The 15688-nt window shown below is 35.9% G+C and overlaps 1 protein-coding gene across 2 annotated transcripts in view; it reads left to right on the plus strand.

Moving 5' to 3' along the window:
• Positions 1 to 15688, plus strand: part of GTDC1 (glycosyltransferase like domain containing 1) — a 355035-nt gene that overhangs the window by 55419 nt on the left and 283928 nt on the right. For both annotated transcript variants that reach the window (XM_027835651.1, XM_027835649.1), the window contains exon 3: positions 12889 to 12952. The gene's annotated coding sequence lies outside the window, so the exon portion shown is untranslated. The remainder of the gene's footprint in view (positions 1 to 12888; positions 12953 to 15688) is intronic.

Below are 15688 nucleotides of genomic sequence, written 5' to 3' on the forward strand. Positions count from 1 at the left end.
TTCTTTCCTTCTTTCTTTCTTTCTTTCGCCTTGTCCAAAAAGAAGGATGGTTCTAGTTTGGCTATGCAAGTTACCAAATGCCAAGAAATAATACCGGGGTCATAAAAGAAATCTTGATTGACACAGGAATTTTTATAAGGTCTACCCTTCAATTCCTGTTTTACAGCTTTTTATATTCTATGACTTTCTCTAACATTCCATAAACTTTCTTTTAGAAATCTTACTTTTATTTCTACTTTTTGTTTTTTGTATTACCTTCATTTTGAAATATATTTCTTCCCCTATCCTACCCAGGGAAAGTCATCCTCTAAAACAGATTAAAAAAAGAGAGAAAGGAGAAAGCCTTAGTAAAACTAGCCAACGAAACCACCAAGCCTGAAAGTATATTTGGTATTTCTTTACCTAGTCCTCTGCAAAGAATGGAAGGTGATGCATTTTCTCATCTCCTTTTCAGATCCAAGCTTGGTTATTACAAACAGCTTGAGTTTTATTTAATTATGTTGTTTCTATTAACTTTTTTGTAGTCTTAGGGTATGTTGGTCTCTGGACTCTACTTACTTCACTCTATACCAGTTCATATAAGACCTTCTGTGTATTCTTAAATTCCTCATATCCAGTGTTTCTTGTACTGCAGTAATAAGATTTCATTATTTAACATACCACCTCTCATTTATTAGCCACACCAAATCAACAGGCATCTGCCTTGTTTTCACTCCTTGCTGCCGCCACACAGGGTTGCTCCAACTGTCTTGGTGTATTGGTCTTTACTTCCTTGTTGGTATGTGGCTAGCCATGGGATCTGTGCCACAAACTTCTGATGATGTCATAATTATGCAATTGCTTTTGTCTTTTTATGCTTTCCTTCTCCCTTCCACACTTCTGTAGAGGAATTCTTCTTTGTTGCCCTTCATTCCTCTGAGTTTTCAACAAATTTCTTTATAGAGAAGGAATCTGGGATTTCCTCCTATGTATTACTCTTTTTCACTTTTTATGAAGATTTGTCTCTTTGAGACATCTCATACTCATTAGACTAGTCAGGTGTTCTACTTTTTGGTACATTTGAATGAGGACGGAAGATAATCTCTTTTCTTAAAGGCATTCTTTTAAGTTCAACATAAAAATTTAGGTAAAGCTTGACACTTGGTTTAGGTAAACTTTATTAAGTTTTCACCCTTAGTGTTTAAGGAAGTGACTGCATTTCTAAGCCAATTTGAGAAAATATGTAGGTAATTAGGAAAGAGTTAACATTTTAATCACTACTAAGTACACTAATGTACACTAGTACATTAATGTGTGATAGAAGTTAGGCAAAACTGTGGTCTTTGGAGCTCAAGGGCAAATATCTAGAAGGAAATAACAAAGAGAAATCCAGAAGAAAAGGGCTTTGTTGTTTTTAAAATCAGATCCACACATTTTTTCTTAAGAGCAAGTATTTTTTGGAGCTTAAGGAAGAGACCTGTCACGTTAGAACACCTTTAACTCACCAGTAAGAAAATCTAGGCACTTGATATTGAATTTTCAGGAATCTTTCAGGGTGGTTCTTTCAAAGTAATTATTAGCATTGCTGACTGAGCTTTGGAGTCACAGGTGTTATATAATGGACTTCTATTTTCAGAGGCTTAGTCAGAATCGGAATAATTGGTTCAGTCCTCTCCCTTGTGAAAGGACAGGAGTTACACAAACAGAAGAATCAAAAAGATATTTTCCTTCACAACCCCATTCAAATACTGTTTAATAGTTAATTATTATAGATTAAAAACGCTTTTTTTTACTTCCTCGCACATACTGCAGCAACCTTGAGTCCAACTTCTCTGACTCATATGAATGTCATGCCCACATTATTAACGCTTTAATTTAATAAACTTTAGATCCTCAAGCCAAGCCCGAATTTGGCAGTTCATTCTATATAGTTGGAGAAAGATTGGTTGGCTTAGATAAATTCCTGTGATTATTCTTTAGAATTGAATATGCTTTAGATGTATTGGTGTGAAAGAGTTGATGTTGAGCATTTTCACAAAACTCTACTTATTATTATTATTATTATTATCCATTGGGATGGTCTTTGGTCATCAATTTAGCCCTTCAGTAGAAAAATAAAGATTTTCCAGAGTGACAGTAAGAATGATCTACCCTCCTTACTGGTTTAGTTGTAATTGAAGTCAAGTCCTTAAGGAAAGCATGAACCATATCCCACCTGGGAAGTATTCTAAGTTATATTCTCTCTTTAAAATGAGTCAGACTGTTTATTAACTAAGACTATTAATTATTCCAGCAAAGGGGCTCCAGATCCCAGATATACTGCTTATACCCACTGATTAGAAGAAAAATAGGAAATTAATTAACTCCTGGGCCCCCTTGCTCTGTTCAAACAGATTATTTGCAAAGTTTCCAAATTACATGGCATAGAGATAATGAAGATGCCCAAGTTTGAGCTTTGGCTTTGGCAGTTCACTAGGAATGACTGTGTGCTCTAAGGTCTCTCTAGCATTAGACAAAATATTTATATCGATGGAATGTCTCCTTGGAAAACCAGTTGATAAAGAGATAACTTAATGGTGACAGACAAGGCCACTAAATAGATGCAAGTCATAGTTCTTGCTCCAATCAAGAAACCTCGAGATATTTCTAGCTATCTTTTTATTTGGGGGCAGGTGCATGCCATGTCAGACTAGACAAGCCTATGTTTCCTTTGCATAAATTGTGGTGAACATCAGACCCTCCAGAAAGCGTAGACAGTTGTCTATGAATCTCTTTTCTTCACTTATGAGTTTGACTCCTAAATAGCTGAAGGATTTTAAAATGCCAGGCTATTATTACCAGATTGACTCTTTTTCTTATAATAGAGAGGTAGCTAATAATATGCCTCCTGTCATGCTTAAAAATAGTGATACATCTCTCCTTACCCCACCTTTTAGTCCCATATCCACTTGATTCTAGTCTAAGTTGAGCATCTGAGCTTTTTAAACTTAGCATTCAGTTTTGAGTGCCCTGAACTCCCTAACCTCTGAGAAGTAATCTTCCCCAGACAGTAACATTATAGCAATCTTGAAAGACATATGCTGACCAGAAGAGCTGTCATTAAAAGAAAAAAAAACACAACAAAACAACCTGTGGTAATTGTGCTTATAGTTCCTTTTTTATTTTGAATAATTCTTTTATGTGGAGAAATGTCCAATTAAAACATTTTAAAAATGAACAAAGTAAAAATTTTAATTTGTATTTTAAGACCATATTCCAGTGTTATAAGCGGTTGAAAAACTCTTAACTGTGTGGTTGATTTTTCTAAAATATGTCATGTAGATATTATGAAACATACATCCTATTTGTCTGTGGTTAGTATCTCTAAATCTAACTTCAGGCCTTTTTAGTACTATAGGGAAATGCCTCTATCTTCTCTAGCTATGTACCTTATTTACTCTTTTTCTTCCTGATCCCTTAAGTGTTATACTTTTGGAAATTACTTTCCCCTGGTTATAAAGCTCACTTAAATAGTTGATTTTTTTTCCTTCTGTTTATAACCTAAATGGAAACAGCAAATCTAGTTATGTAGACCTCTTAAACTCATCAAGGGAATACCACTTGGAATACCAAAGGAATATTTGTTTGGGAGCTTAACTTCAAATAGGAGACGAGAATAGAAAGCTGAGCTCTCATTACAGAATAGCAGTTCTTTTATTTCTTCTTGTTTCCCTATTTCACTGCCCAGAGAGGCTATTTCAAACCTTCCTTTCTCTTTTCAAGCCTCTCAGAGCTTGCCTTTCCTCTTCTCTTAACTGAGGACCTCACTTCTTGTCTTACTAAGAAAATTAAGGCCATTCAATGTCACCTCTCTCATCTTCTTTTCAGAACCCCTTCATATCACTTCCCTCCTCTCTCCTCTTTCCATCTAATCTCTGACAGTGAGGTAGCCCTCCTCTTTGCCAAGGGTGGCCCTTTATCTTATCCTCTTCTGACTTCTCTAACAGATACCATTCTGTATTATCTTTGTCTCTCCATCTCTCTATCTGTCTCTTTGTCTGTTTAATTTTCAGCTTCTCCCTATTTCTTGTTTCCTTCACTACTGCTTTTGAACATGCTCAAGTCTTCCCTGTCCTTAAAAAAAAGCCTCACTAGACTCTGTTGGTCCCTCAAGCTATCATCCTCCTTTCTCAGCCAAATTCCTATAAAAAGTAATCTATACTCTGCCTCTGCTTCCTTTTTGGTCACTCACTTCTCATTCCTTTGTAATCTGGGCTTCTGACCCCAACTGAAATTACTCTTTACAAAGTTACCAACAATCTTTTAATAGAAAGATCTGATGGGCTTTTCACAGTCCTCATCCATTTCTACTTATGTGCTGCCTTTGACACTGTTGACCATGTTTTATTCCTGGACACTTCTTCTCTGGGTTTTTGCACCACTGTTCTCTCTACCAGTTCTCCTTCTGGCTGTCTAAACATTCATTCTCAGTCTCCTTTACGTCTTCATCCTTTGTATCATGTTTCATAGTTATGGATGTTTCTGCAGGCTCTGTCCTGGGCCCGCTTCTCTCCCTTTATAAATGTACACTCTGTCTTTCTGTGTGTCTTTCTTTGTGTCTTTCTCTGTTTCTTTATCTTTCTCTTTATCTCTCTTACTGTCTCTCTCTCTGGCCTTATCAGCTGCCATGGTTTTAATTTTCATTTCTTTACAGATGACTCCCATGTCTATATATCCAGACCCAGCCTTACTTCTGAGATTTTTTCCCATATCACTATTTGCCAGTTTGATATTTTAACCTCGATGTTCTAGAGCTCAACATTTTCAAAACAAAACTCATTATCACTTTCTCCAAACTCATCCTTTTTGTGTCAAAGGTACTACTATTTTCCCAGATTCATAATCTTAGTATTATCCTTTACTCTGCCTCACCTCACATATCCAATCACTTGTCATGCTTTGCTGTTTCTTCCTCCACAGACAGTAAAAAAATGGTTCATATTTTTGGGAAAAAGACAAATTCAGTTTTGGATATGTTTTATTCAGAGTGTTGGCAGGACTTCCAGGTGGAATGTCAAGCAAATCTTAGTCAGGCTTCTTATGTCCTCTCTCTCTACTGTGACACTCAGAGGTTACCAGTGATCTGTGATCTGCCAGATCTGATGGCCTTTTCTAAATCCTCCATTCTCTTTCATCTCTCTGCTGCATTTGATACCATTGACACCCTGACTCCTAATACTATCTCTTCGGCTTCCATGACACTGATTTCTTCTGACTTTCTTCTTAGCAGAATGACTTTTCTTTCTTAGGCTTCTTTGGAGTATTATCCATCTCCTATTTGCTCCCTGCCCCTGACCCCCCAAAGCATGAGTGTCCCCTAAGGATCAGTCCACTCCTGTTCTCTCTCTATATTCTCATCCTTGGTGATTTCATCTGTTTTCAATTCAGTGCAGATGACTTCCAAGTTTATGCATCCAGTTTCAGACTCTCATGAATTCTAGTCCTACAACACCCATTGCCTTTTGGATACCTTGATATACATCTAGTGTCTGGGACTGATGTTATATATTAGGTTCCAGTTCCTTTATTTAAGAAAAAGAAGAGGAAGAGAGGGGAAACATAAAATCCAACTTAATGCCCATCCATAATAATAGCTAGCATTTGTATAATGATTAAAGGCTTATAAAGTAATTTGTATATGTTACCTCTTTTATTCCTCACAATCTTGTGAGGTCAATAATAGTATTGATAGTATCCTATCAGTAGTATACTAATAATAGTATCATCCCCATTTCACAGGTAAGGAAACAGGCTGAGAGTGATTACGTGATTATTTCAGGGACACATAACTAGGAAGTATCTAAGCAGAGTTTGAACTCTGATCTTTCTGACTCCAAGTCTAACACTATCTGCAAGTCACTTAGCTATATGTATTGATTGGTGTCAATGGTGAGAGAGTTTTCTTCTGAATTCAGGTCCATAGTTTATTTTCTAGATAGTCTAACCTGGCTATGCCATTTACTCCCACCATAACCATGGACAAATTACATAACCTCTCTGGGCTTTAGTTTCTTCATTTGTGTGCTGAGGGGTTTGGATTAGATTGACCTTTAGAACTTTTCCATCTTTTAAAGACTTTGCAGGTGATTTTCAGAAGTCATTAGTCCCTCAGGCTGGTAAACCTCTACCAGTCCAACTATATTTTCTAGTGCTACTTTCAATCTTTACTTTTTCTGTTGATTCTCATATCAGTAGATTAAGATAATATTTCTCAATGCAGAAAATAAATGTGACATTTCCCACAAACTCTTGGTTTTCGTGTACACCAGTCAAAAGGAGAAAGAGGAAAGAGAAATAGAACACAGCAAATGTATTTGGGTCTACCTCTACCCAATATGGATGGGCACTTACTTTTAGTCAGAACAAATTCATATTTTTTTCCTGATTTTTTTCACTTCAATTTGATGTAGTATTCTTGGTTTTTCATTGCTTTAATGGAACATGATACAATAATAATAAATATGCTTAAAACATTGTAGAATGTGAATCATTTTGAAGCACTTTTCAGCACTAAGTAAAATTATTTAATTACTTTTTTTGTAGTTTGAAATTACTAATAAAATTAGCAAAATGATGAATAGGCTAAAAAAGAAATTGAGTATAATAGAGATATTTGTTTTCCAGAATCAGAAATGAAACCCATAAAATGAACTGAATGGTAGCTTAATTAGTAACCCACACTTACATACACCTTTAAGGTTTAAAAAAGCCGTTCGGTTCTCTTGTTTAATCCCCACAGTAGCTTTTTGAGGTCAGTGATGAGAATACTGTTGTCTCCATTTTATGTATTAGTACATTTTAGCATGGAATGGTTAGGTGAATTGATATCATTAAGTAGTTCTGGTTCTTCTGGTTCTAATCCAGTTGTTTTCCTACCACACTAGTTTGTCTGTAATCTTTTTTTTTTTTTTGTAAACATTGATAGGTATTTTCACTTCTCACTGGCTGCCCCCCAGGCCTGGAATACTTTCCACTCCATACTTCTGTCTTTCCACATCTCTGGCTGCTTCTCCTAAAATTCAGCTCAAATACCAGCTTCTGCAGGAGGCCTTCCCTGCCCCCGGACCTTTAGAGCCCTTCCCTCTATGGTTAGCTTCTGTCTATGCTATATGGATCTTGTGTGACCTGTTTATTTACTGATTGTTTCCTCTTACCATATGTAAACCCCTTGAAGGCAGGGAATATTTTTTATGTTTTTGCCTTTGTATCCCCAGTGTTCAGCAGTGTCTGGTACATAGTGATGCTTAATAAGTGGATTATTGTTGATTGATTGACTGGTCATGTAGATTACATGATTATGTGGGGTGTATCTTTTTATAATTTTATGAGGAATTAGTAATCATTTTTGAAAGTAAGAAGTGAGTGATGTTATGGTGATAGCTGACAGTGCAACCTTGGTGTCCTATTAAGACAATGTTATGGCACATACATAAATAACTGCACCCTTTAAAGCAAAAGGTTGTCTCAAATAAACAAGTCCTGATAGATTGATCAGAGATTGTTGGGAGAAGTTAAAATAGACACATGAATATTTAATTCTGTAAGTGATAAAATATGATTTTAAAAAAGCAAAGCAAAATAGGAATTAGGAAAGACTTATTTGCAAATTATTTTAATTACTCTGCCAAAGGTATTGAATTTATCTAACCAGACTCTCAGTGCACAATATGAATCTTCAGTTCTTAGTCACCACAACAGGAAACTCGAGTCAGAATCGAAGAAAGTAGACTTCACATTAACATACAACCAGCTTTCAGGTAGAGGAACCAGGTTGTAGGTCATCAAAGTAAGACTGATGAATCTCTTAAATAAGAAATTAAGGTTATTTTTTTTCCCAAGATACTGACTATGTGTGGTGATATATGCTCTCATAAACAAATATTTAAGCAATCTTGGGTCAAATAATGACATGCCACTTTATTTTGGCCCATAGATTTAGAGCTAGAAGAAACCTCAGAATCTCTCTAGTCCAACCTTTGTCGTCTTATACATGAAGAAACTGAGGTCCACAAAGGGGAAATTACTTGCTCAAAGTCATAGTAAACATCAGAGTCAGAGTTTGAAACCAGGTTATCCAGAACTGGTACATATTCAATTTAAACCAATAACCAAGATTAGATAACTGCTTTATTTATATTAAGAAAGTTTTATATCAATGTATGCAATGTTAATACTACAGTCCTGTAATTGCTGAGCTGTAAAGTTGAATCATTAAATGATAGATTGAGACTGAATGAGTTCAGATCTGCAGTTTACCTAAAAACATTCTACTCCACCCCCCCCCCCCAACTCTACATTCTGTTTGGCATGAAAAAAATTAAAGGCTAAAGTGAGTGTATTGCTTTGAGAAAATGTGTTTCTTTAAGCAAGATATATGCTCTAGGTGAATTTTTCTCCAAATATTCATTAACAAACATTTATGATATTCCTGTTGTTTGCTAGGCTCTGTTTTAGGTGCTGAAGATACATAGACAAAAATGCCCATGCCTTCAGCTCACAGTCTGTTATTGAGACAGTATGTACATACATAGGAATACAAACAACCAAACAAGATAGTTTTAGGAGGGAGGGTGGCACTAGTGATGAAATTGGGGGAGGGGGGAAGGGAATTTAGGAAAAGCTTTATGTGGAAGGTGGTGCCTAAACTGATTTTTAAAGGAAAGAATTCTAAGAGGTAGAGGTATGTGACAATTTAAGGAGGAATCAGTGGTGACCCTAAGTTTGGTATCTAGCTCACACTAGCAGTGTTTTCAACCCTTATTTTTAACTTTTAAATAAAACTTAGGAATTTCTAATGGTATTCAGTGGTTCAGGTATATCTCAACTGGGCTTTCCCTGATGAATCATTAAAGTAAGTGAGTGGGCAGGAAGGTAATGCTAACCTTTTTCGATATGGCTCCATTTCACCATGCTGTGTTGTTGGTAGCTTTTTAAATAGAATTTGTGTGGGGTGGTGGTGGTGGTGGTAGTGGATTGAGGTGCAAGGGTGGAGGAGAGGTGGGGAGAAAGAAATAGGAAGAAAATATACCATAAACCTCTAATGACTTATTGAAAAATCTTGCTCAAATTTTACTTTTCTTAAGTTGAAGACATTCAGTAGATGAATTTATTAGCTTAATACACTGTCTGTCTTACCAAAGGTTATACATATGCAAACAAGCCCATATATTTTTCTGTAGGTAATTGACTTTTTAAGATGTTGAATGATCTGTGGATAAGACTGTGGAATCAATTTCTCATATGTGTGGGATTGTAACCGTTAATACTGTCATTACTGAAACTGTATATCTTCTTACAACTGGCAGCAACAGTGTATCTATGGAATATATTAATACAGTTATTCCTTTGGTTTTAAATTATTTGGTTGGAAAAATATTTGAATATTAGAGGTAACTTAAGTTGCTTTACTAAACATCATAGACGAGGACTACTTATGGTTTTCTGTGAGTGATGCTAATAGTTTTAAAAGCCACATGGATATATTTATACTTAGTCATATTTCTATAAGTAATTGGTAAATTATAATCTTCCCATGCCTGATTATGTCAAAATGAGAAAGTTTTTAAAAATAAAAATAATTGTTATTTAGCATCTAGACAAAATATTATACATATATTATACATTTTTAAAATGTTGTTCGTTCATATATCAGAGAATAAAGAAATTGGACCTAACCTAAAATAAACCCAGGTAAAATGACTAAGGAAAAATAAAAAGTAAGAAATGCTCACAGCTATGGGACTTCATGGTACTGCTGTCTTCTGTGATTAATGTGACACAATTTTCAAGTGAACAGAGGCTAAAAGTAAACATTTACATGCTGGAAACTGTAAAATTTTTACTCTATTTTTATTTTGAATATATATGCAAATGTATATATAGGAAAGTATGATACTATGTTGATGAATTTTTCCTCTTGTAATATTAAACAGCCCTCCCTCACTTAATCCAATTCACTTGCATGTCATGACATCACCTTCCTGATGTCGTGGTCTTCTTCCAGAACGAAGGATAAAATAACAGCAACAACAATATTACTGACAGATATGAATATTCTTTGGGGAAAACCAGATAACTGGGTCTGTTGAATGAGTAATCTTAATTTTATACCCCTATAATTTTAACCCTATATTATATTCCTTGTTATAAAATCTTGATAGTGACTTTTTTTCCCTAATAGATTAAGTACATGGACTTTGTGACAGTGTGGTTTTTGGTGTTTTTTTTTTTTGTTGTTGTTGTTTGTTTGTTTTTGTTTGGCTACTCAGCAACCCTTTCATTTATTTTGGAGTTTTATGGCTATGTTGTAGATAGACAGGTTCATCAGAACGTAAACCATTGACTAAGTGGTACTTACTCAAGCTGGTTGTACCAGAAAGGTAAAGAACAGTGCTCTGCCAGCAACATTTGATATTTGTGTGCATAGTTGCTGGATGGCTTAAAAGCTACTAGCTATATACTAGGTCCATTTTAGATACAGACAGTAAATAGTCTGTTCCACTGACATTTTGAAAAGACAGTTTTAAACTTTATTTTCTATTATACTGACCTGCCATTTTGTGGAACAGAGCTAATTCTAAATGTTAATTTTTTTTTAACATTTAGTTATATGATTTATGAGATTTTGATAATGTTTATTTGAGCTCATGGATCTTGTTGTTATTAGAACCTCTTAAATATTACCTAGTTTTATATGGACCACTCTGAAGTATCCCCTCACTGTAGTCATAATCTGATGCCTCATGAGATAAGGGCAAAGTAGGTTCTCCAAAACCATGCTAAATGGCATGTTTTGCTGACCTGGAAAAGCTTGAGGGTATGGGCCCAGTGACTTCAGAAGAAATCTCTGGTTAGGTTAGTTTGGAGAAGCTCATCACCAGGAAGTTGGCCATCAGATAATGTAATTTCAAGGCTATAGTGATTTGTAAAACTATCTACTATGGCAGGAAAGGGAAGTGTTCGTTTGGTACAGGGAGTATTCACACTGATGACGTCATGGATCTTTTGAAGAAATATTTTAAATATGCTTTTAAAAAGTTTAGTTTACTGTTAGACACCTTGGTAGGGTACTTAAATTTTCATTTGAAATATTTTTGTTTGTTTTTTCCTGTGGTTGGCCTCTGAGTTTCATTCCTTTCTTATGGGCAAGGACTTTTTTTTTGCCTTTCTTATACCTAGTACTTACTTAGCATAATATCTTGCACATAAGTAGTTAATAATAATTGCTTGTTGACTAAATGACTTTTCCAGTGTTAGACTAGCAAGGAGAGTTCTATATTGGTACTCATTGCCGGTAGCAGTAAACCTGGCAGCTGGGTGGCAGTGGTTTAGTAGGTAAGACCTGAGTTCATATCCAGCCTCAGGTAATTACTAGTTGGGTGACCCTGGGTAAGTCACTTAATCTGTCTGCCTCAGTTTCCTCAACTGTAAAAATAGAGATCTGATGAATATGAGAATAATGAACATTTATTAAGTGCCTACTATGTGTCAGGCACTGTGCTTAAGTGCTAGAAATACAATGAATAAAAAGAAAGACAGTCTGTGCCATCTAGAGATGGCATCTAAAAGGAGAGAAAGCACACAAAAGGAGGCAAAAAAGCTGGGGAAGAGGAGAATCACCGAGAGGCATCTTGTTCCATAGAGTTGAAACCAGGCTGAGCAGAGATGCAAAGTGGAATAGATCAAGCAGTTTCTGCCCTCTGTAAAGGAATGCATGGGGAGGAGTTGGTACTCCTCCCTCCAGCCCTCCAATCAGATGGAGAAAGAAAGGGGAGGGAGGTAAGTGTCAATCAAAGCTTGCATTAGCAAGTGAGATTAAGTGATGAGTTTATCCTGGGAGGGGCAGCATGTTCCTTGGAGCTGAAGCCAGGCCAAGCAGCAGATTCAAAGGGGAGTAATTCACTGCTGCCTCCCAGGGTGGTTGTGAGGATCAAATGAGATATTTGTAGAGCTTTTAGCACAGTGCTTGGCACATCGTAAGCACTTAATATATGATTGTTTCCTATAAACTATAGTTACATCACAGCCTATTTTGATGTATATTGGTTTAACATCTGTGCGTTATCAGTAACCTCTGACTACAGTCCCTCTTCTTGGTGGGCGAGTAGGTGGCATAGTTGATAGCATGCTGGGCCTGGAGATAGGAGGAATCATCTTCCTGAGTTCAAATGTGACCTCAGATACTTACTAGCTGTGTGACCCTGGGCAAGTCACTTCATCCTGTTTGCCTCAGTTTCTCATCTGTAAAATGAGCTGGAGAAGGAAATGGCAAACCACTCCAGTATCTGTGCCAGGAAAACCCCAAATGGGGTCATGAAGAGTTTGATATGACTGAACAACAATGCAGACTTCTATATAGGAGACATCCTTTGGTGTTACTGGTTTTCTTGAAAATGCGATTGCTAAGGGGCTCCCTGTGTTGGTTGTTGCTAGTCTTGGACATTTTCTGTTATTAATCACTTCAAGGGACCCTTCCTCTCTCAGTTAGTGGCTGTGGTAGTGTGGTGTATTGGGGAATAACCCTAGGAATGACATCAGTTGTGGGTATCTAGACTGCCATAGTCCTGTCTGCCCATTGAAAGTTATTTTTCTGTGAAAAATGGTAGTAGGTTCCTGGCTGTTGTTGCAGTGCTTTTAATGAAGTTTCTCCAAATACCATTTTAACAAAATGTTGCCATTGAACTCCTTCTATAACAGATAATTTCTAGGTTCTGGCTGATTGCCAATTTATTGCAAGCATTATTTGATGGAAAAAAAGACAGTATGATTAAAATGTTCAACTATTCTCTTGGAGGTTTTTGTAATGCCACTTGCCATGTATTTTGCCTTCTTCCTGTGGCTTCAGTATAACTAGAATCTCCTTTCTTTCAGGTGGTGCTTTAAGAAAGCTGTGAAGGAAAAAAACCACACCTTTTTCACAGAACCTAGAGAAGAAGTAAGTCATGAACTACTGTGTCCCCCAGGGGTATTCTTACATCCACAAAGTAGCCTGGGCAAGTTTTCATGATGTAAGGCCACCAAGTTGAGTTCTCTGAGATGGTGGGGCATGATTCCAGTGGGATCCACTGGAAAAGTATTAAAATCCGGGTTTACCTGTGGGCCACTAGACTCAAATTATAGTATAGTAGACTTAACTTGCCTGCCTCACCCCACCTCCTGAGTTTTTTAGGTATGTATATCCCATGTAACCATAATCTTGTTTCTCTCTCCCTCCTTCTGACTTCCCACATATTTAACACTCAGTTCTGCTTACTGTGTATCTTAAATTCATAACAGCATCTAAATATGCCTATTAAGCACATCATTTTAAAATAAATGTTATTGCAATCCATGAGAAAAATTCATACCTATAAAGAATGCAGAATGAAATAGAAAGAGCAAATTATAACAAGGATGTACCCATATATGTGTAATATTTATTTAATTCTGTATATACACATAGAACTAAAAATATGTTCTCACACATACACATAAAACATCATGAGACCATTTTCTATAATGCTTTTCAAAGGCTATTTTACCTTTGAAGGCTATTCTAGGCATATATAGAATAATGTGGTTAGGTCAAAGGAAATGAAGCTAGATTATAGATATCAGTAATATGCACATGTAAGCAGTTTACAAAGTGAATCTAAACTTCTCTTTAACCTGTTTTGAAAGGTGATATGATTTCCAAAAATATCTTCATTTCACATCTTTAAACATCACTTTATAACATTTTTCTGTCACTCAGATACCAGTTACATGAATTTGACTTTTGAAAGGAGACTACATAAACAGTACTAATAATCCCCTGTCACTTTTTTTTTCCCTGAAGGCATTTGAAATGCCAGTTTGAAAAATCCTTGTTGGGCCTAGAAAGGGAAGGATTGAGCCATAGATTCAGGCTCATAGGCATTTCAAGCACTCAGGGTACATGTGGCCAATGGCTATATTCCACTGGCATTTCCAATGGAGAGAGTGGGCAAGCAGGTAACTTAAGAGCTTGAAATGCCAGAAGCTTAGGGCCCAACACACCCTTCCCCCATTCACACCTTAACCCAAATGATAGGTTGGCAGGATATCTCTGTCAGCAACCTTACCCACAACTCTATTTCTACCCACTTCCTAAAAAAGTATACCCCTCTTTTTTTAATGTGCTTTCCTTTTCTTATATACTTAAGATAATAAAATGACAAGATTGTAATAAAAAGAATTTTAAATATCCCTAAGTAATATTGAAAATATCAAGGAGCTTTCTTGGGAACAGGTACTTTTAGAATTTTGAATACTTGTTTTCTTTTTCAAATATACAATTAAAACGAAAAATACTCTGATTTTCACTTTAGTATTACTGAAAACTATCCCAAACTTTTGACAGTGAAATGAATGAGTCTCAGATAGCCATTGTTCATTGGTCAAACAAGGTAAAGTTCAGCGTTTATTACTAAAGAATTTTATTTAATTGTTGCATATATTCAATTTAATTATTTCAAAACATGACATAAATGCTATTTAGTTCATTTAAAAACATTTAGTGATATGAAACATTTTACAAGGTATTTTTATTCAGAATGCAATTTTGCATTATTTGATTTATTCCTATGATTTTATCATTGTCGGGAGCTGTTGGTATAGAAGTTCCCTCCACTGATCTTCCTCAGCAGCATGTCTGTAGCTTAGAGTTTTTGAGAGATGCTTCAAGGCCCGAGAGGTTGAAAATCTTGCCATTGATCACATAGCTGGCATTTTTCATAGTTATAGCATGAACTCAGTTCTTCCTAATTCCAAGTCTCTCATTCTATCTACTACACCACATTGCCACTATTTTCCCCTTACAATAAAGAACATAATTAAAATGTATATATAACATTTGTACATCAAGCAAAATTTTAATTTGTTTTTGTTTTTGCAATTCAGTTAAGGAAGATAGAAGAAACTTTATCAAGAAAGAAAAAAAAGTAACCATTCTCCTATGGTGATATTTCTTCAGGTTTTTCATAACGCTTGAATATTCTTTATTCTCCACAATGGATTTAAAGGAAACCTGTAGAAAACTTGCTAGTTACCAGTCAAATAGCATTTCCCCAATTGTCTCTACCTAACTACTTCAGGGAGTACTATTTTCAAGGACTTACAGGAGTAGGACTTTTCTGCCAAGAAAACCCCAAGGGGGGTCATGAAGAGTTGGACAGACTGAAAATGACTGAACAACAGCAACAAAGGAATAGGACAGTTGGATACAATGTCTTAATGAAGAGTGTCTGAAAGGTTACTCTTAGTGGAGTGATGGAGTTGAATTGTGTCTTAATAACTTTACTTGATACTAGTGTTCATTCAAATATCCTTTCCTGGGGACAGTGGAAAGAAATAGATACAAAAATTGTCTTGGGCTACTAAGATTCAGGTAGTTCTTGAGCAGCAAGGTATATAGATGGTCTAGAACAGTGGTGTCAAATAGGAATAATGAGAGCCACAGATCCTTGAGGGGGCCTCATATAGGGTTAGAAAACTACATATTAATATTATCTATGTTTTATTGAATTTTCATTTATTTTGTTAAATATTTCCCAGTCATATTTTGATCTAGTTTGGGTTACACTCTAGAGTGTTATGGATTGTATGTGGCCCAGTGTGTTTGACACCTTCTCTAGAACTATTCAGGTGAAAGAAGAGCTTGATATAGGTCAAT

Source organism: Vombatus ursinus, unplaced genomic scaffold, assembly GCF_900497805.2.
Source record: "Vombatus ursinus unplaced genomic scaffold, bare-nosed wombat genome assembly UNPS02014816.1, whole genome shotgun sequence".
Classification (NCBI taxonomy): domain Eukaryota; kingdom Metazoa; phylum Chordata; class Mammalia; order Diprotodontia; family Vombatidae; genus Vombatus; species Vombatus ursinus.